This window comes from Lepisosteus platostomus, unplaced genomic scaffold (assembly GCF_059453375.1).
Source record: "Lepisosteus platostomus isolate fLepPlt1 unplaced genomic scaffold, fLepPlt1.hap1 Scaffold_118_H1, whole genome shotgun sequence".
NCBI lineage: Eukaryota > Metazoa > Chordata > Actinopteri > Semionotiformes > Lepisosteidae > Lepisosteus > Lepisosteus platostomus.
The window spans coordinates 68088-88506 of record NW_028291499.1 but is presented as its reverse complement, the minus strand read 5'-3'; the positions used below and the strand labels follow the sequence as shown (position 1 = coordinate 88506).

The following is a 20419-nucleotide window of genomic DNA, read 5'->3' as shown; positions in this document are numbered from 1 at the left end:
AGTTGAAATCTGAGCCTAGATATAAAGTTAGATATAAAGTTAAAATCTCGACAAAGCAATGTAGGAAATACAGAGTAAATAAATCCTTTCTGACATCTAAAATCAGTTTCGATCAAGGTCTCTAAAACGAACAAGAAAAAGAGGATTTTCGGAGGGCAATTACACTGTGTTTATATAGAATAACTGATTTATGAGCAATCTAATTTCTTGTTCGTTTAAAACAGTGAAATGTCAGCTGCAAAAGATCGCACCAGAAACAGCACTCTCTCTGCCTGTCATAGACGTTCAGGAAAGGCTGAATGAAGTCATGTCAAGTACTATAATTCGGTGATCAATAATAACAGTTGTAGGACAGGATATAAGGAGGATAAGGATTTTGAAGTTGACTCGAAATCTGATAGGTAACCAGTGCAAGGACTTGAAAACAGGTGTAATGCATCCCTGATAGGATTCTTGCTGTCATATTCTGAACATATTGAAGATTGCTCAGTGTGGATTTAATTTCCCCAGTGAACAGGATGTGCATTTATTAATTCTAGAAAAAAAGCCTTTCTTGATTTCTCTAGTTCTTAGTTTCTCTAGTTCCCTTTAAAATAAACTATTATTCCACAATGCAGAGTATTACATGGCCAGTATTTACACATGATATTTGTGATTTAAAGAAATGAACACAAGCAGCTTTTGGAGATTTAAGTGTTGGCTGAGTTATTGCAAGATAAAAGACTAGAGATGTTGGCAAGAAGAAGATAATTTGGGGAAAGCTGAGGAATACACTTATAACAAGAACACTTCCTAATGGGAATAGGCATACTTTTGATGAAGATGATGAAGTTAACAGACTTTATGTTTACATAGATACTGAAATAAGGATTGTATTTTAGATTATGTGTAGTTGCTGGCATTGAACTGTGTGTTGGATGCAAATGAATTGAAGGAATGGGCAAACATAGCTGATGCGGATCCACAGAGCCAGCATATTAAGATGTTTATAATTAGAGGCAATTTGTTTAAATAACTAGGTATGGATACTGATGTGCAAGGGAGGTGGAAAGGCTGTTTCCTTAAGCCAGCACTATAAAATATTTTATTCTCAGTGAGATGCTGCCATTTCATAGTGGGTTTCTAACACTGTGTATAGTTCCATCCACACAGTGCCTTTACTTCCATCCATTTCTAATCTCTTTATCCAGTACAGAGGATTTGGAGCCTATCCCAGTAAGCAACAGACACAAGGCAGAAAACATCCTGGACATAGCGCCAGTCCATCACAGGACAGACAGACACAAACACACACACACCAGGGCCAGTTTTCCCATAAACCAATTAACTTACCAGTATGTTTTGGAGTGCGAGAGGGAGTCATATCACACATATGGAGAAAAACCATGTAACCCAGAGAGAACATGTAAACCCCACACACACAGGATGGCAGGAATTGAACCTAGGACCCCAGTGCTACAAGATAGCAATGCTAACCACTTCGCCACCATTATAAACGGATGGATATCTTAGTTATCTTTCTAGTTCACAGGTTTGCATGCATAATTTAATTTTGAAAGCCACTGAGACATCAGGTACTACTGTTGTATTTATGAAAAAGAAACAAAACAAAAAACATACTAACAACTGTGCCATCCTACTCCTTAGTTAATACATTTTATTATTCATAAACAGTTAACATTGTTAGCAAAATATTTTGACTTATATTTAACCCTATTTTTTCTTTAGTTTTGTATTTAACTTATTATATGATAGTCAGACTTAATGTATATTTGAACAATGAAAATATATTTTTACAAGATGCGGGGGAAAGTGCAACAGCTTATTACAGTGCTAAATTTAATATTATTGATTGCTAATAGTTTATGCTAACACCTAACAAATGTGTGATTGTGAAATGCTGTGGTGTTACTTTTACAAAGACGGTCATTGAAAAAAAGAATGTTGATCAGGGCAATACTTTGAGTTTACACTTACAGCTTGTCCAAGGTCATTCATTATTAATACTATTAGTAATATCTTCGTTAAAGACTTTGATGGCCACAGCTCAAACATGAGAGGTTGAGCTTTATTAGCTCCACCTTGCCGAAATTCCGGATACTATTATTTTGCTTGTCATATTATAGGAGAATTTACGGTAACTAGTGGTATTTACCGGTAACTTGCGGTAGACTGCGTACAGCGTACTGGAAAATAATGCGGTATCGCCCACGCATTTTGAATGGCTGCATCTGTATGTCCCCCAGCTCTGAGCCCATTGGGCCTGCTGGTGTGACCAGAGCTGCAGCGTCGCCATGCTGGTGGGGGTCAGTTCGGCTTTTCTGTTGGAATGAACAGGGGGGTTACATGATGGTGCTGTCTGTGGTCTGGCTGTCCTGCTGGTCTGGATGAGGGGTGCGTAGTGTGGTGCAGGTTCTTGTCCCATCCTGCTCTTGGTCCAGGTTGGAGGGTTGCACCGATTCTGAGTCTTGTTAGCTGGTATGGATGGGTTTGGGGGTGTTGATACCAGAGTGGTCCGGGGGGGGTGCAGGTGTCTCGGGGGCATTCTTGTTTTTCTGTGAGTTCAGGTTGATTCTGTTGGTTTTGCCACGAATCTCCCTCACGCAGGCAAGCGCTCCCGCATTCCTACGAGCTCTCCCCGTACCAAACGTGCACGTGTCAATCAGTCCTCTGCTTAAACCCTCATCTGCCCCCCGGTCATTGCTCACGATTGAGATTCTCTCCCGGAGCTTACCTACTAACTACGCCTTTGCCTTACTATGACTTCTCCCCTGGACCTCGACCCCGCTTTTCCGACTACCGCTTTAGCCACTCGATTTTGTACCTTCGCCTGTTTTACACTTTCTCGGATCCTGACCCCAGCCTGTCTCTTCGTTTACGCCTCTGCCTACCGACGCAACTTCTACGCCTTCCCGGACTCCGACCCCTGCCAGTCCCTCGACTATGCCTTCACCTGTCGATTCTGTGCCTATGCCTGTACTACGCCTTCCTGGACTCAGGCCCCTGCCTGTTTACTCCGACTACGCCTGCGTCTCGCGCCAACCCTACCAAGGGCACCGCATTGGATCCCTATCCTCAGCAGTCAGCCCCTGCGTGACAGGTTCTGAGTGTCTTGGTTACATCCGTTTGTGTGTATAGATAAAAATAACTATTGAAGAGCACCCCCACACCCCCCATCCGTCTCGGTGGAAGTTGCCATGTTCAAAAAATCCTAAAAAGATAATTAAAGTTGCACACAACAAAGCATGACTGTGAAAGGTCAGGAGGCCTGCCTAGTGAGCACAACACTTGATTACAGTCAAAAAAAACATTAAAAAATAAAGAAATGTTCCACAACTCAAAGCGAGGTTGTATAAGGTTAGGGGAAATATCTGGTGTAAAACACCTGGTTGCAGCACTGTGGCTGTTGTGCTTGAAGAGCTATTGACTCATGAATAGCACCCCCCAATCCCCATGTACCGCCTCTCTATGGTGCCATATTGAAAAACTAAAATTCTTATTAAAAAAATAAATAAAGGGGCCACAACCACAGAAAGGTTGTATAAGGTTAGGGGACCTGTGTGGTGTGTAAAACACTTGGTTTCAGCAGTGTGGTTGTTGTATTTGAAATGCTATTGAGCCATGAAGACTACCCACCTATCGCACTGTGTTACCTGTAGTGTTATCTTCAGAAAATCATAAAAAAATAAAGAAAGGGGCCACAGCCACAGCAAGGTTGTATGAGGTTCGGGGGCCTGTCTGGTGTGTAAAACACTTGGTTTCAGCAGTGTGGCTGCTGTATTTGAAATGCTATTGAGCCATGAAGTCGACCCACCTATGGCACTATATTATTACCTGTAGTGTTATCTTCAGAAAATCATTACAAAATAAAGAAAGGGGCCACAGCCACAGCAAGGTTGTACAAGGTTCGGGGGGCTGTCTGGTGTGTAAAACACTTGGTTTCAGCAGTGTGGGTGCTGTATTTGAAATGCTATTGAGCCATGAAGATGACCCTCCTATGGCACTATATTACCTGTAGTGTTATCTTCAGAAAATCATTACAAAATACAGAAAGGGGCCACAGCCACAGCAAGGTTATATAAAATTAGGGGGCCTGTCTGGTGTGTAAAACACTTGGTTTCAGCAGTGTGGGTGCTGTATTTGAAATGCTATTGAGTCATGAAGATGACCCACCTATCCCAGTGTATTACCTGTAGTGTTATCTTCAAAAAATCATAAAAAATTAAAGAAAGGGGCCACAGCCACAGCAAGGTTGTACGAGGTTCGGGGGCCTGTCTGGTGTGTAAAACACTTGGTTTCAGCAGTGTGGGTGCTGTATTTGAAATGCTATTTAGCCATGAAGATGACCCACCTATGGCACTATATTACCTGTAGTGTTATCTTCAGAAAATCATTACAAAATAAAGAAAGGGGCCACAGCCACAGCAAGGTTATATAAAGTTAGGGGGCCTGTCTGGTGTGTAAAACACTTGGTTTCAGCAGTGTGGGTGCTGTATTTGAAATGCTATTGAGCCATGAAGAAGACCCACCTACCCCAGTGTGTTACCTGTAGTGTTATCTTCAGAAAATCATAAAAAAAGAAAGGTTCCATAACCCAAAACAAAGCTGGGAATAGTCAGATGACCTGCTTAGTGTGCAAAACACTTACCTGCAGCATTGTGGGTGCTGTGGTTTAAATGCTATTGGTTTGTGAACAGAATACCCCTATCCCAGTGCATTGTGCCACATTAAATAAAAGCAAGAGAAAAAGAGATTCAGAACGCAAAGCTGTGTCAGTGTTCTGTGTAAAAAGTCGGTATGAACATCATGGGAGCTGTTTTTAATAAGCTGCTGAGTAAAGAATATTTTAATCTTCCTGCTGTCAGTAGTATTGCGAATATAGTTGACCCTTACCTGAATGAAAACAGGACGTAAAGGAAGGGTTTCAGAAATCAAACAAAGCTTTATTCCCGTTCTTACAGTCTGGGTAATGGGAGACCGCGCTGTTTTGCTTCCTATAGTCATATACGGGTTTTTCGCATGAAGCCGTATTGTACAGTATTTCTCGCTTTGTGAACGTAGTGTTATCTTCAGAAAATCATTACAAAATAAAGAAAGGGGCCACAGCCACAGCAAGGTTGTACAAGGTTCGAGGGGCTGTCTGGTGTGTAAAACACTTGGTTTCAGCAGTGTGGGTGCTGTATTTGAAATGCTATTGAGCCATGAAGATGACCCTCCTATGGCACTATATTACCTGTAGTGTTATCTTCAGAAAATCATTACAAAATACAGAAAGGGGCCACAGCCACAGCAAGGTTATATAAAATTAGGGGGCCTGTCTGGTGTGTAAAACACTTGGTTTCAGCAGTGTGGGTGCTGTATTTGAAATGCTATTGAGTCATGAAGATGACCCACCTATCCCAGTGTATTACCTGTAGTGTTATCTTCAAAAAATCATAAAAAATTAAAGAAAGGGGCCACAGCCACAGCAAGGTTGTACGAGGTTCGGGGGCCTGTCTGGTGTGTAAAACACTTGGTTTCAGCAGTGTGGGTGCTGTATTTGAAATGCTATTTAGCCATGAAGATGACCCACCTATGGCACTATATTACCTGTAGTGTTATCTTCAGAAAATCATTACAAAATAAAGAAAGGGGCCACAGCCACAGCAAGTTTATATAAAGTTAGGGGGCCTGTCTGGTGTGTAAAACACTTGGTTTCAGCAGTGTGGGTGCTGTATTTGAAATGCTATTGAGCCATGAAGAAGACCCACCTACCCCAGTGTGTTACCTGTAGTGTTATCTTCAGAAAATCATAAAAAAAGAAAGGTTCCATAACCCAAAACAAAGCTGGGAATAGTCAGATGACCTGCTTAGTGTGCAAAACACTTACCTGCAGCATTGTGGGTGCTGTGGTTTAAATGCTATTGGTTTGTGAACAGAATACCCCTATCCCAGTGCATTGTGCCACATTAAATAAAAGCAAGAGAAAAAGAGATTCAGAACGCAAAGCTGTGTCAGTGTTCTGTGTAAAAAGTCGGTATGAACATCATGGGAGCTGTTTTTAATAAGCTGCTGAGTAAAGAATATTTTAATCTTCCTGCTGTCAGTAGTATTGCGAATATAGTTGACCCTTACCTGAATGAAAACAGGACGTAAAGGAAGGGTTTCAGAAATCAAACAAAGCTTTATTCCCGTTCTTACAGTCTGGGTAATGGGAGACCGCGCTGTTTTGCTTCCTATAGTCATATACGGGTTTTTCGCATGAAGCCGTATTGAACAGTATTTCTCGCTTTGTGAACGTAGTGTTATCTTCAGAAAATCATTACAAAATAAAGAAAGGGGCCACAGCCACAGCAAGGTTGTACAAGGTTCGAGGGGCTGTCTGGTGTGTAAAACACTTGGTTTCAGCAGTGTGGGTGCTGTATTTGAAATGCTATTGAGCCATGAAGATGACCCTCCTATGGCACTATATTACCTGTAGTGTTATCTTCAGAAAATCATTACAAAATACAGAAAGGGGCCACAGCCACAGCAAGGTTATATAAAATTAGGGGGCCTGTCTGGTGTGTAAAACACTTGGTTTCAGCAGTGTGGGTGCTGTATTTGAAATGCTATTGAGTCATGAAGATGACCCACCTATCCCAGTGTATTACCTGTAGTGTTATCTTCAAAAAATCATAAAAAATTAAAGAAAGGGGCCACAGCCACAGCAAGGTTGTACGAGGTTCGGGGGCCTGTCTGGTGTGTAAAACACTTGGTTTCAGCAGTGTGGGTGCTGTATTTGAAATGCTATTTAGCCATGAAGATGACCCACCTATGGCACTATATTACCTGTAGTGTTATCTTCAGAAAATCATTACAAAATAAAGAAAGGGGCCACAGCCACAGCAAGTTTATATAAAGTTAGGGGGCCTGTCTGGTGTGTAAAACACTTGGTTTCAGCAGTGTGGGTGCTGTATTTGAAATGCTATTGAGCCATGAAGAAGACCCACCTACCCCAGTGTGTTACCTGTAGTGTTATCTTCAGAAAATCATAAAAAAAGAAAGGTTCCATAACCCAAAACAAAGCTGGGAATAGTCAGATGACCTGCTTAGTGTGCAAAACACTTACCTGCAGCATTGTGGGTGCTGTGGTTTAAATGCTATTGGTTTGTGAACAGAATACCCCTATCCCAGTGCATTGTGCCACATTAAATAAAAGCAAGAGAAAAAGAGATTCAGAACGCAAAGCTGTGTCAGTGTTCTGTGTAAAAAGTCGGTATGAACATCATGGGAGCTGTTTTTAATAAGCTGCTGAGTAAAGAATATTTTAATCTTCCTGCTGTCAGTAGTATTGTGAATATAGTTGACCCTTACCTGAATGAAAACAGGACGTAAAGGAAGGGTTTCAGAAATCAAACAAAGCTTTATTCCCGTTCTTACAGTCTGGGTAATTGGAGACCGCGCTGTTTTGCTTCCTATGGTCATATACGAGTTTTTCGCATGAAGCCGTATTGAACAGTATTTCTCGCTTTGTGAACGTGTGCACACAGCGGTCCCCCGGGTTCCAGTTCGTGCGTAATTACGCATCGATGAAAAAACGGAGGTTTAAAAAAAGATAATTAGCTCACCGATAGTTTGATGTAAAGGCTGTGGAAATATCCACAAATCGTGGTCTTTAAAATGCTTTTGGTTTGAAGGCGTTCTGTGCTTCCATTGCGGAGATATGGACAAAAGAATATTCGTGCTTGGTCAAAAAAAATGTCATAAAAACGAAAAAGTAAAGGCTGAGAAATCATCCACAATGTATTTTATACACAAAGCAAGTGTTTTTGTAACTCTAAGAGATTTCGTGAAACCGCTACAGGCGTGCCAAAATCGTTTTCGAACTTCAAGCTAACTTTACCCCGGTGTTGGTCGTTTGTGTTTTCCGTTCAGACGCGAAATGCTGGAATGATCTCTCGGCTCCTCGGTTGTCATTTCTGCTCCGTAAAGGAATCACAGCACGTGTCGGCTTCCAGCACGGTGTGTCGGGGACACGATGCCGGGGGTCGGAGAGAGCGATGTCTTCCTCGTTAGTATAGGACCTGTCACCTGTCCCCACCTGTCACGCGGGAGACTGGGTACATCAGGACGCGCATTGAAGTGAAAGCAGGATGCGCTGCGACATGCACTGTGCAGATCTCCCCACACTAAGAGGTGAGTGGGTCTGTTCGATCACAGCGCTAGGCGAATCCCCAATCCCCTTTTGTGCGTGGCGACAAAAGAAGCCTGTTTCCGCCCGGTTTCAAACCAGGGACTTTTCGCGTGTGAGGCGAATGTGATAACCACTACACTACGGAAACAGTAGCGGCCTAGTGCTGAGCTTCGCCAATGCGATTCAACTGCTTCCAGTGCCTTTATTGGAGTGCGCTGATGGACCGTGCTCTCTCTCTCCAGAGACCAGCACGCCTATCATGGACGGAGCAGGAAAGGCGGCGCCACATTCTAAAGCCCTCTCTACGCAATCGACGAAATCGGGCTACTGAAGTGGAGAAAATCGCCTCTCCAGAAAGTGCAAATATCATCTTGGAGACTATAAATCCTATTGCCGAAGGTCAGCCCTGTCTACCAGAGTAACCCTCCCACAGCGATGATCAGCTCGTCTCACACGCGAGAAGTTTCGGTTGGAAACAAGCGCCCCCTCTTCTCGCACGTTTTGCACGTTCGAGTAGTTTTAATGCGGCTCCTTCGTACACGGTGCTGATCTTTTGGAAAGCAGGAGGCAAAACTGACACGTAAAAACCAGGAATCTTAACTGCTAGAGCGAATGGGAGGGCGCCACCCCGCTGTTCTGGGCATCATGCAAGCAAACTACATAAATATGAGAAAACACGCAAGAGAGTTGTCACTCAGAATGTCGAAGGGTCGATGTATACTGGGGCTCAGTTGAAATGCAACGTCAGGACTTTTCCGAATTATGTCACACGAAGAGAGCACAGCCTTTTCCGCCCTGCCACGTGTGTATTGGTAACTCGCCGTGATCGTATAGGGGTCAGTACTTTGCGTTGTGGCCGTCCTGATGTACCCCGGTCTCCCGCGTGACAGGTGGGGATACTCGCCACTATACTAACGAGGAAGACATCGCTCTCTGCTTAGTGTGCAAAACACTTACTTGCAGCATTGTGGGTGCTGTGGTTTAAATGCTATTGGTTTGTGAACAGAATACCCCTATCCCAGTGCATTGTGCAACATTAAATAAACGCACGAGAAAAAGAGATTCAGAACGCAAAGCTGTGTCAGGTTCTGTGTAAAAAATCAGTTTGAACATCACGGGAGCTGTTTTTAATAAGCTGCTGAGTAAAGAATATTGTAGCATTTACAGGTTCTTTTCAGAACAAAGGACGAGTGGAGACGCGATTAACAAACAAGCATTAGCTTTATTCGTTAACAACCACACAAAACCAAACACAGGATCTACACGCACATGAGGAGACTGACGGAACACGTACACATCGTTAAGGTGGTAATTACCTAACAACACACTATACTTTTACAGGACATTATTTACACAGGTAGGGTCAGCCGCTGGTCATCGTGCTGACCCTCAGACTCTCCCCGGCTACCACTCCCAGCATGCCCAGCGGTACTACGAGCGCCTGGGGGCGCTTCCTCCTCACCACCAGGCGAGGGTGTTACAATATGGACTCCCAGGAGGCTCCCATACCTCGGATTCTTGCGTTCTTATCAGAACATACTGATGCGCAAACATATTCATTACCATATTTCAAAGCATTGGAATAATATATGTCGTACAGCAACACAAAAACAGGAAGACAAGTATCACAGCTACTATAATCGGTGTTAGTAACTTAAAGAAAAACATTCCCCCTGGCCCAAACAGTGATTCTAACCAGGAGAGAAATGGGTGAGGCTGTAGAATGAGGCATTAAAGCACATACATAACAAGATGCATTAAATTTCTTTAACTTTACAGTATGATTTATAAGTTTATACCACAAATTACTCATATCCCCCTCATTATCAGTTTCATTCAGCCAGTTTGTATACAAAGAGGCTTCGCATTTAGATTCTTCCTCTTTCTGGGTGGTGACAGGCTTCCACATAAAAAGGAAAAAGGCTGGGCACATCAGTCCCAAGCATGTGATCCCCATCTATCCCTGTGGAGACATCACTCCTGCGCGTTGCTCAGTTCGTTTGTGACCTTTTTACAGTGGGAAGCATGAATTCAGGGCACCCTTTCCGTGACTTTCACAGCAGTCGCAGTGGTCAGCAGCCGTGGTACGGCCCCCTCCACCTGAGTGAACACCACTTCTTTTTCCTGAAGTCTTTCACCAGAAGAAACTCTTAGAAAAATCTACACATTGTTGCACTGCCTCAGCTGTGCCATTTTGCAGAACAATTCTAGCTGAAGTTGTAAAATTTCTCATTGGCCCGTTCCTGCAAAACATCTTATTATGAACAAACAAATCATAATAATAATGTGCATCTAGGGGAATCACTCCCAAGGGTAACCCCCCCTTAAAACTATATTGTTCTACCCATCAGGTTCTGCCACTAGATAAGAGAACCTTTCCCATTAAATCATTTTTTGACCTTCATGATCCCTTCAGGGCGTACAATTAGCACAGAAGCAGCAGCTTTAGTCCACATGTTTTTCAAGCAGGATATTAACAGTATGATTATAACGAATAATACCAGACACACAAATATGTATTGAACCAGAGACCCTCTCCAGGTTCCTAGCACAGACTGTAGCCATGCACCAATGCCCCAATCATCTGGATTATAATTATGATATATATTTTTCTTCATCATAGATGTGCTTTGCTAAGTCACTAATTTGCTAATAATTGTCTAGAATACAAGTACTGTTTAGTCTTTGCTCACCTAAACAGCTGTCTATCACCCTAATAGAGAATGGCCTAAAACTGTGATTATAGCGAGGAGCATACAGTTATTTCCATTCTAATACATCTGAGTTACACTCAGACTAAAAGCAGGGCTATTTACCCATGCCAATAAACCTAAATAATCACCTCTATCAAAGGGGATTACTCCCATGAGCATCTTTTATAGCAATACAATCCCAACAGGAGCTCTGATTATTATTTGTGGCTGACTGATAAAGTATTGATTCCATATCCCCATTTATTAAAGTAAAACTCCTTACACTTAACAGGTACACTGTCACCCCCCCTCAGGAAGCTCAACAAACACAGAAACAGTGACAATATAATAATGTTCACTCAGTCTCTGGTGCAGTGGTTCGGTGTCAGCGCAATGCGTAGATCCAGCGATCTCATCCTGTCACTCAGATGGCAGAGTCGGTAGTCAGTTGCACTTGATATGGTCCTTCCCAGCAGGGTTGCAACATCTGGCAGGGTATATCTTCCTCACCCACACCCACTCGCCAGTTATCAGGTCGTGTCTTCCCTCTACTGGAGGTCTCCAAGTGTCCAGCACCTGTTCACCAGCCCCGTGCACCACTTCAATTAACAACCTACAATACTACAATAGAGAATTAGCAAATTCAACAATCCATTAGCCAAATTCATCCCTCTAGGAAGTTTCGTTGATTGGCCTGTGATGATATCAAACAGGCTCTATTACACAGTTCTGTTTGATCCAGCCCGCATCCCATGGTGTTCCTTCAGTCTGATGTCTAGTCAATCTTTTCTGTTCCTTCATTCCACTGTTCTAGCAGACTGAGGGTGATCTCAGTCCATCTCACCCCGAATAATCCAGCCACAGCCTGTCCCTTGATCATAATACATGCGGTAGGGCAGTGCCCACCAAGGGCTTATCTCCATCATCAAGTGTTTGGTAGACACAGAGGCAGTGACAGCAACCCACTGGGAAAACAGATTAGCAGCCAAGGTTGTAAACATTTACTACTGCATGAAAGGTTTCTCAGGAGCAGGCCTTTTGAGCTGTAGCACCTGCACCTGAACTGTAGTTGAGTTCCTTTGATAAGCATCACATTGAGATGCCACATAAGTGGCTACTGCTTCAAACACGGTCCCCACCCAGGTTTGGGTAACCAGCACACCATTTGACTCACACCCAGGTGTCCGACACAGTGCATTAGTCGAGCTACAAAGGGCATTAGGCTGTGAGGGCATGCAGAGCGTCCAGTGTGCTGGCAGCACCACACTCTTTTCTAACCATGTCCTTTTCTCTGCTTTAGAGGCCTCAGCCTGAATATCCTGTAGCTGTCCCCTTTTCACCAACAGAGGTCTCACAGGGGTCTCAGACTCCTGTTCTACCAGGACTGTGCACCTGACAGCTACATCTGCAAAGTTGTTCCCTCGAGTTACTGGAAACATTTCTTTATTATGTGATTTATACTTTACCACAGCTACTTCAGTCAGTAGCTGCAAAGCTTCTAACAGTTCAGAGACAAACCCAGCATTCTTGATTGGAGTCCCTTCCATGTTGGGGAAATCCCTATTCCTTCACTGCCATCCAAAATTGTGGCATACACCAAATGTATATATACAGTCTATATAAATTGCTACAATTTTCCATTTAGCATATTTACAAGTTTCAATTAAATATTTTCATTCGGTCTGCTAGTTCTACACCAGATTATTCACAGTTTATACAGCCAGGCAGGTAGCCTGCACAACACATAAACACGGCCCCTTGGCCACCGCATCAAGGGGTCCTGAATAATAATAAACCCACCAGACAATACCTATCTCCATGCTCCTGCACCAGCACAACGGCTCACAATCCATTTCTTTCACTTACAGACAGATCACATACAGATGATCAGTCTGAGGGAATACAGTCCAGGGCCAGTGTCTGCAAGAAAGCTTGTTTCAAAACATCAAAAACGGTTTCTGCTGCAGGGGTCAAGGCAATTTTGTCTTTAGACTGCACTACCCCCCTTAAACCAATACGTCACTGGACAAGCTCGTTCTGAGAAGGCATTCACCCTGGCTTTATCATGTAGTTGGTTTTATACTCCTTTTTTTCCTCTTTAGATCCAATACTTGGAGAAGCCCGGCCTTATGGATTCCCTAATTAGGTAAAACAATCACAATATCACATAACTCTATTGAGTTAGTTTACATAAATGCTATTTCATGCAGTAATTCCTTATAAAATGCTGCGGTCTGGGCCTAAAATAGGTCTGGGGTGTCCCCCACCCACATCAGTAGTTGAAACTGTACATCTTTTCCCAAGCAGACTGTGACAGCTTATATTTGCTTTAAACACAACCCTTGCACCCCTTCTCCTGTAGCCTCCTGTTACCCGTTAGAAAACTTTATATCACATCTTTATGCTGTTTTAGTCTAAAAACAGGACAGCTGTGCTCCTGTGTCCCCCAGTTACTGCACACTGTAAGATTATTTCACTTTTATTTAAATCCTGAGATAAATTTAGGAAGGCTACAGAGGGGTTTACTAGATTAAAACTGTTAGTTCACGCACGGCTCTCGTTTCAGCTTCTGACATGTTCTTTAATTGTGAAATCAAGCCTCTTTCTTACAATTTCTCCAAAAAACACCTTTTTTTTAGTAACTGTACACCAGCTTATTAGTAGTTTTGTCTTTGGGGTTTAATATCTCGGTATAACATTAAAGTCGCACAATAATTTCAACAAACTGGCGGCTCCCTTTTCTCCTCCTTGGGAGTCTTTTTACCCCATTTGCAGCGCTCGCACTTCTGCATGCATGCTTCACGAGTTATTAAATCAAATCTGTCTCCGCTGTCCGTAATATCAGGAAAGCATAGTTGTACATTCTTGGCAACATCAGGTTTTATCATCAGCAAGATCAACCCACTCAAGTAAATTTGTTTTATTACTGTGGAAGTATCTTCATTCACTTCCTTCTCATCGGCTAACCCCGAGTATACTATCCATAAAGCTATAAACCTTTCTGTAAAATCTGAAACATCCTCACTTCCTTCTGCTGACATGTTGTCTAATCAGTTTTCGGTGGGTAATGCTCTTTCAAAAATCTCCACACTAATTCCCACCCTTCTCCCAGATTCTCTCTTAAGGCGTTCTATTTCTTCTTTTGCTGTTTCTTTTTCTGCATATACAACTTCGTTTCGTTCAGCCATTGCTTTTAGCTTTTCCATCAGAGATTTTTGCGTCTCATCTATGATATTCTGTTGAATTCTCAAATATTCCTCTAAATATTGTTTATTTTTATCCAAATGTTCATACACTTTTCTACATTCCTGTTAAGCCTATATTCCGTCTGACATATTTCTTTTAAGTTTCACTTTGGATTAATCAAACTTTTTTTTTTCTTCACACCAAACCATTTACATGTCTCCCACGCGCCCCGCGGAACCCCCCAGTCGAGACAAACTGACGAACTATCACAATTCGGGAACACGGACCAGGTTCCAAATCCTGGCTTTAAACACACAGTTGAATCGAGTTACCATTTTCGGCTCTTCTGCGAGTACAGTTCTAGTTACTACCTTCAGCCGTACTGCAGTCGTGTACCAGGATGCAACACCTGGATTGTTTCGCACGGGCAGGGCGAGACGCTATTCCTTCAGCAATCCCTTTTTTTCTACCCCACCTTCACAAAACAGGCATCTAAAAACACATACACCATTAACTCATTTTTCTGTTGTACTTGCTTCAGCACCACAGCAACATGGAGAGAACAAGGGACTTTTTAGAAAAGAGGAGTCCTTACCTCTTTTTAGAAGCGGCCGCCTAACTTTTCCTCTCCATGTCCGTGTGGTTTAATTTAGATGGATACTTCTTCATCATTTGGGTTACATATCCGCCAATCTACTTCCTCCTTTTTAGAGGACGTTGTAAACCTTTAGGAACAATATAATCTAGCAACAAGGTTATGTCACTGTAATTAGGCTTAAGACAATCAAGAACAAGGCTTGCCTTTCTTCGAAATTCTTTACGGTCATCAGGCAATTTAGGAAAAGACTTAACTAATGCAAATAATTCACTAGGAGACCAATGTCAATGTACATATGCTGGAGTTCCTTCTGGACCTGTAAAAGTGCACATTGGCATTTCACGAACAAGTGAAAAGGCTTTGGCTCCGGACCGCTTTCTAGTTTCGGTGGAGACTTTTTCTTTTTAGAAGACATGGCCATGACTTTAGCTGCAGCTTGCTGTTCTTTAGTTTCAAGACTAGTCTTTTTTGAAGCTTCCCATTATTTCTGTGATTCCTCTTTCCATTACATAAGTTTTCCAATTCACTTTCTTTCCGTTCTTCTCCTTCTCTTCTAAGTTTCCCCTTCTTCAGAAAACTTCTTTTTCCTAATTCAACTTTCCTCTGTCCATTCTGATTCACTTACAAAGATCCTTCATAGTTATGGGCCCCTAATTATCATATATAAATTATGTGCAAGTTCCCTTACACCTATTACCCTAGCTTTACAGTTCATGAACATAAAACATTTTTTTTACTCTAACCCAGGTTATAATTGTTTCTCTGAATTTGTCGTACATGTACTTTTGCTGGACTGCTCGGTCCCATTTTCATCTTTGAATTTTAATTTCCCATTTTTACCGATCGGTGCCTTACTTTGAACCTTATCACATCAACTACTCCGCAGAGCAAAAACCACACGTCTGTGTTAAGATAAGTTCTTTATATGAGTCCCAGACTCATCAAACCCGCGTGAGAACACCCCTGTGGCTTGCTTCTCAAACTATTAATTTTTAAGGATCACTTACTGGCGTCAGACAGCTGCCAATTCTCCAGACGCGTCTCTGGAAGGATAAACAATTTATCCTCTGAGGTTCGTCCAATTTTGCTAAAATTGTCAGGGTCCAGATGGAGTTTCAGCAGCCGTTCGCGTTCAGGTTTCTGATCCCGGACGAGCCCCCAAATTGTCATGGAACTATCAAGGAAGCCACAAGAGAGAGTTCTCACCTGAGTAAGGTCTTTATTTCAATATTGCAAGCCCTGCTGCCACTTCGCAAAGTGCAACCAGAGACTCAATATGTTACAAGAAGTACAGGGTTTTTAAAAGATGTTGCGCTGTAAAAAAGCTCAGCGCTTTGTCCTTTCTAAAAGATCCCCTTTCCCTAAGAGAAAACAGATTACATCAAAAAGCGAGGGAAGAAGCACTAGATTTGTTATTCAAAGCTAATCAGTTACTTTCTGCTAATTCTAACGACCCAGAAAGCATATATTGTTTTGGTACATTATCTTCTAAAGTAACCTAAACAGTGTACTTTGTTGATGCACTGTTTTCTAAAATTCTGCACGTACTGTAGCACAGCATTTACATCCTTGAAATATATTATCTTAAAGCACCAATATATTTCTTGCAAAGCTCTCTACATTTTAAGAATCAATTGACTTATTAGATTTCCACTTCAAGACTTGTTCGGCTGGCGTTCTGGGAGTCGCGTTTTTCAGAATTGTATTGAAATCGTTTCCCACAGAGCTCAGATGTCAAAGCACAGCAGCAGCTCTCCACAGCGATCCTCTATAGCGCCCTTTCTCCCGCAGCTCCGTCCTCATTGGAAGGAAGCAAGAGTGAAAGGCTGAAGTGAAATTGAGCGGGGACGAAGGCAGTGAAGAGAGAACGTGGGAAGAAGAGAAAAACGCAGGGGAAAAAAAGCAGCGTCGTAAAAGAGGTGACGGAGCTGTCCTCTCTATAAGTGGGGTGCCAGCGAGCTTTGCTCTAGCTTACGGCCACACCCCCTTGAGCACGCCTGATCTTGTCTGATCTTGGAAGCTGAACAGGGATGGGCCTGGTTAGTACTTGGATGGGAAACCGCCTGGGAATACCAGGTGCTGTTAAGCGCAGGAGGCGCCCTATCCCCGCTCACTCCCCTGTTCACAAGTGCAGTGCGGCTTGTCCGTCTGTTTATTTGTCAGCTCTGGCGAGACACGGGTGCTTGTGTATTAGCGTGAGCTTTTTTTTTATTCTGATCATGAACAGTTTTACAAGTCCGCAAAGGATCGAGGAAAGGTTTATCGCCAGCTGAAAAGAGACACAGCGCTTCGGCTGTGGAGACTTGCTCGGCTGGCGTTCGGGGAGTCGCGTTTTTCAGAATTGTATTGAGATCGTTTTCCACAGAGCTCAGATGTCAAAGCACAGCAGCAGCTCTCCACAGCGATCCTCTATAGCGCCCTTTCTCCCGCAGCTCCGTCCTCATTGGAAGGAAGCAAGAGTGAAAGGCTGAAGTGAAATAGAGCGGGGACGAAGGCAGTGAAGAGAGAGAACGTGGGAAGAAGAGAAAAACGCAAGGGAAAAAAAGCAATGTCGTAAAAGAGGTGACGGAGCTGTCCTCTCTAAGAAGGGTGCCAGCGAGCCTTGCTCTCGCTTACGGCCACACCCCCTTGAGCACGCCTGATCTCGTCTGTTCTCGGAAGCTAAACAGGGATTTGCCTGGTTAGTACTTGGATGGGAGACTGCCTCGGAATACCAGGTGCTGTAAGCTTTTAATCGGGGTAAAGTTAGCTTGAAGTTTGAAAACGATTTTGCCACGCCTGTAGCGTTTACACGAAACCTCTTAGAATCGCGAGAATACTTGCTTTGTGCATAAAATACATTGTGAATGCTTTCTCAGCCTTTACTTTTTCGTTTATATTACATTTTTTGGACCAAGCGCGAATATTCTTTTGTCCATATCTTCGCAACGGAAGCACAGAACGCCTTCAAACCAAATGCATTTTAAAGACCACGACGTGGATATTTCCACAGCCTCTACATCAAAGTATCAGTGAGCTAATTATCTTTTTTTAAACCTCCGGTTTTTCATCGATGCGTAATTACGTACTAACTGGAACCCGGGGGACCGCTGTATACACAAGTTCACAACGCGAGAAATACTGTTCAATACGGCTTCATGTGAAAAACCCGTATATGACCATAGGCAACAGAATAGCGCAGTCTCCAATTACTCAGACTGTAAGCACGGGAATAAAGCTTTGTCTGAATTCTGAAACCCTTCCTTTACGTCCTGTTTTCATTCAGGTAAGAGTCAACTATATGCACAATACTACTGACAGCAGGAAGATTAAAATATTCTTTACTCAGCAGCTTATTAAAAACAGCTCCCATGATGTTCAAACAGATTTTTTACACAGAACACTGACACAGCTTTGCGTTCTGAATCTCTTTTTCTCGTGTGTTTATTTAATGTGGCACAATGTACTGGGATAGGGGTATTCTGTTCACAAACCAATATCATTTAAACCACAGCACCCACAATGCTGCAAGTAAGTGTTTTGCACACTAAGCAGAGAGCGATGTCTTCCTCGTTAGTATAGTGGCAAGTATCCCCACCTGTCACGCGGGAGACCAGGGTACATCAGGACATGCATTGAAGTGAAAGCAGGATGCGCTGCGACATCCACTGTGCAGATCCCGCCACACTAAGAGGTGAGTGGGTCTGTTCGATCACAGCGCTAGGCGAATCCCCAAACAGTGTGCGTGGCAACAAACGAAACGGGCCTGTTTCCGCCCGGTTTCGATCCGGAGAAATCGGGCCCAGTAGTGGCGGGATCTGTACAGTGCATGTCGCAGCGCTTCAATGTGCTTCCTGATGTCCTACCCCGAGAACAGAAAAGACAGCATCCACAGCAACAACAGCTCAGGTCTCTGCACAGGAGCTAAGCTGCCCTCATCTCCTCTGCTCTGCGGCTCCTGCGGAGTGGAGTCCTGCCTGGAGCCATGTTTGCAGGCGGCGGCTCCCCGCGCCCTGTCTGTGCCTAGTGTCCAAGAGCTCCTGGGAGGAAGAGAGAGCCCTCCCACTCGGGGGCTTTTCCACGGTCTGTGTGAGGAGGGGCGGGTGTGTCCAGTAGCTTATCGAGCGGAAGCCTGGGGCGGCGGAGAGCTGTGATCGTGCAGACCTTGAGGTGTCACCTCTTTGTCTGCTTTCCCGCCCCCCCTCCGCCCAAGCTCTGCTCCAAAGTAGCCCGGCAACCCCTCACACCTGCACGTGTCACAACCTAAGGTGCGGTCATGAGACACCCATGGGGTGTCGTTCTGTTCTTGCTAATTGTTTCCTGCCCGTCGCAGGCAGGAGTCCATGCGAGGAAGATGCGCTGGACAGAGCTCAGAGGGCGCAGCTGGGTGGCTTTCCTTCTGAGTGACGTTCCTGCAACACTCTCCCGCTACTCTTGGTGCGCTCATGCCACAACACAGGAAGGCTGGAGCAGGTGGCTGTGGGCTTTGCGCACTGCCGAAATAGCTCAGTTGGGAGAGCGTTAGAGTGAAGATCTAAAGGTCCCTGGTTCGATCCCGGGTTTCGGCATTTTGTTTCATCGCGCCCTTTGTTCCTCTCTCCAGCGCCACCTGCCTAAAGTGACGCGTCCCTTTCTCAGCCCGAAACGCAAGCGAGACACCAGCAGCAGTCCCTACAGGTTTCCGTAGTGTAGCGGCTATCACGTTCGCCTAACACGCGAAAGGTCCCCGGTTCGAGACCGGGCGGAAACAGCCTCGTTTTGCACGCTCCTGTACTTCACAGAGGTCTTGAGCGACCGGTCATTTGTTCCCAATGTATTTCCGGTGCCTTCGTGCACTCTTGTACCAAACGCACGTTCCTTCTGTAAGCGGAGCCGATCATTTGCAATTGGGCTGTGCCGACAGACCAGGTCGAGCTCTGTCGGCTCAAAAGCAGCGCAGGACCTGCAAGAACAACAGAAAGATTAGCATCCAGCGGGGGCCTCTTAGTGAGCCCAAGAGCTCATCAAGAATCGGCTCCAGCAACAGGGCTGGGCGCATTGTTCCATTCTCCGCCCACTCTCGGTGTAAACAAGTCCCTCCTGGTCTCTGCTTGAAATGCACTTTCCTGCGTTTGCTTTGGTGTAACTGGCTTCCCCTGCATGGGCGAATGTGAAGAAGATCCTTAGTAAGTCATTGAAGAAAACCGAGAAGAGGTCGGAGTGGCCTCTGTCGTTCATCAACGATCCAGTCAGGCAGTACTCCTCTGTAAAGCGCCGTTCGTTCACATCGATTGGCTTTTTTTTGCCTTCATTCGTGCGAGTAGTAAAAGCAGACGCCCCTATTCTGCCGTGACCCGGATTCGAACCGGGGTTGTTGCGGCCACAACGCAAAGTACTGACCACTATACGATCACAGCGAGTTACCGAGACACACGCGGCAGGGCGGAAAGGGCTGTGCTCTCTTCGTGTGACATAATTCGGAAAAGTCCTGACGTTGCATTTCAACTGAGCCCCAGTATACATCGACCCTTCGACACTCTGAGTGACAACTCTCTTGCGTGTTTTCTCATATTTATGTAGTTTGCTTGCATGATGCCGGGAACAGCATGGTTGTTCGCTGCCATATAGTCTAGCGGTTAGGGTTCCTGGTTTTCACCCAGGCGGTTCGACTCGGTTTTGCCTCCTGCTTTCCAAAAGATCAGCACCGTGTACGAAAGAGCCGCATTAAAACTACTCGAACGTGCAAAACGTGCGAGAAGAGGGGGCGCTTGTTTCCAACCGAAACTTCTCGCGTGTGAGACGAGCTGATCATCGCTGTGGGAGGGTTAC

At 44.2% G+C, this 20419-nt stretch overlaps 3 non-coding genes and 2 pseudogenes across 3 annotated transcripts; 4 read left to right on the top strand and 1 right to left on the bottom strand.

The window, feature by feature from the left end:
- The first annotated feature begins 16601 nt into the window (after positions 1–16601).
- Positions 16602–16720, top strand: LOC148637536 (5S ribosomal RNA; annotated as a pseudogene).
- A 522-nt stretch (positions 16721–17242) lies between these two features.
- On the top strand, positions 17243–17361 carry LOC148637535 (5S ribosomal RNA; annotated as a pseudogene).
- A 1745-nt stretch (positions 17362–19106) lies between these two features.
- Positions 19107–19179, top strand: trnaf-gaa (transfer RNA phenylalanine (anticodon GAA)). The gene has a single exon. It is a non-coding gene; the product is annotated as a tRNA-Phe (tRNA).
- A 109-nt stretch (positions 19180–19288) lies between these two features.
- Positions 19289–19361, top strand: trnav-aac (transfer RNA valine (anticodon AAC)). Its single transcript has one exon. It is a non-coding gene; the product is annotated as a tRNA-Val (tRNA).
- Positions 19362–19935: 574 nt separating this feature from the next.
- trnah-gug (transfer RNA histidin (anticodon GUG)) lies at positions 19936–20007 on the bottom strand. Its single transcript has one exon. It is a non-coding gene; the product is annotated as a tRNA-His (tRNA).
- Between the last annotated feature and the right edge of the window lie 412 nt (positions 20008–20419).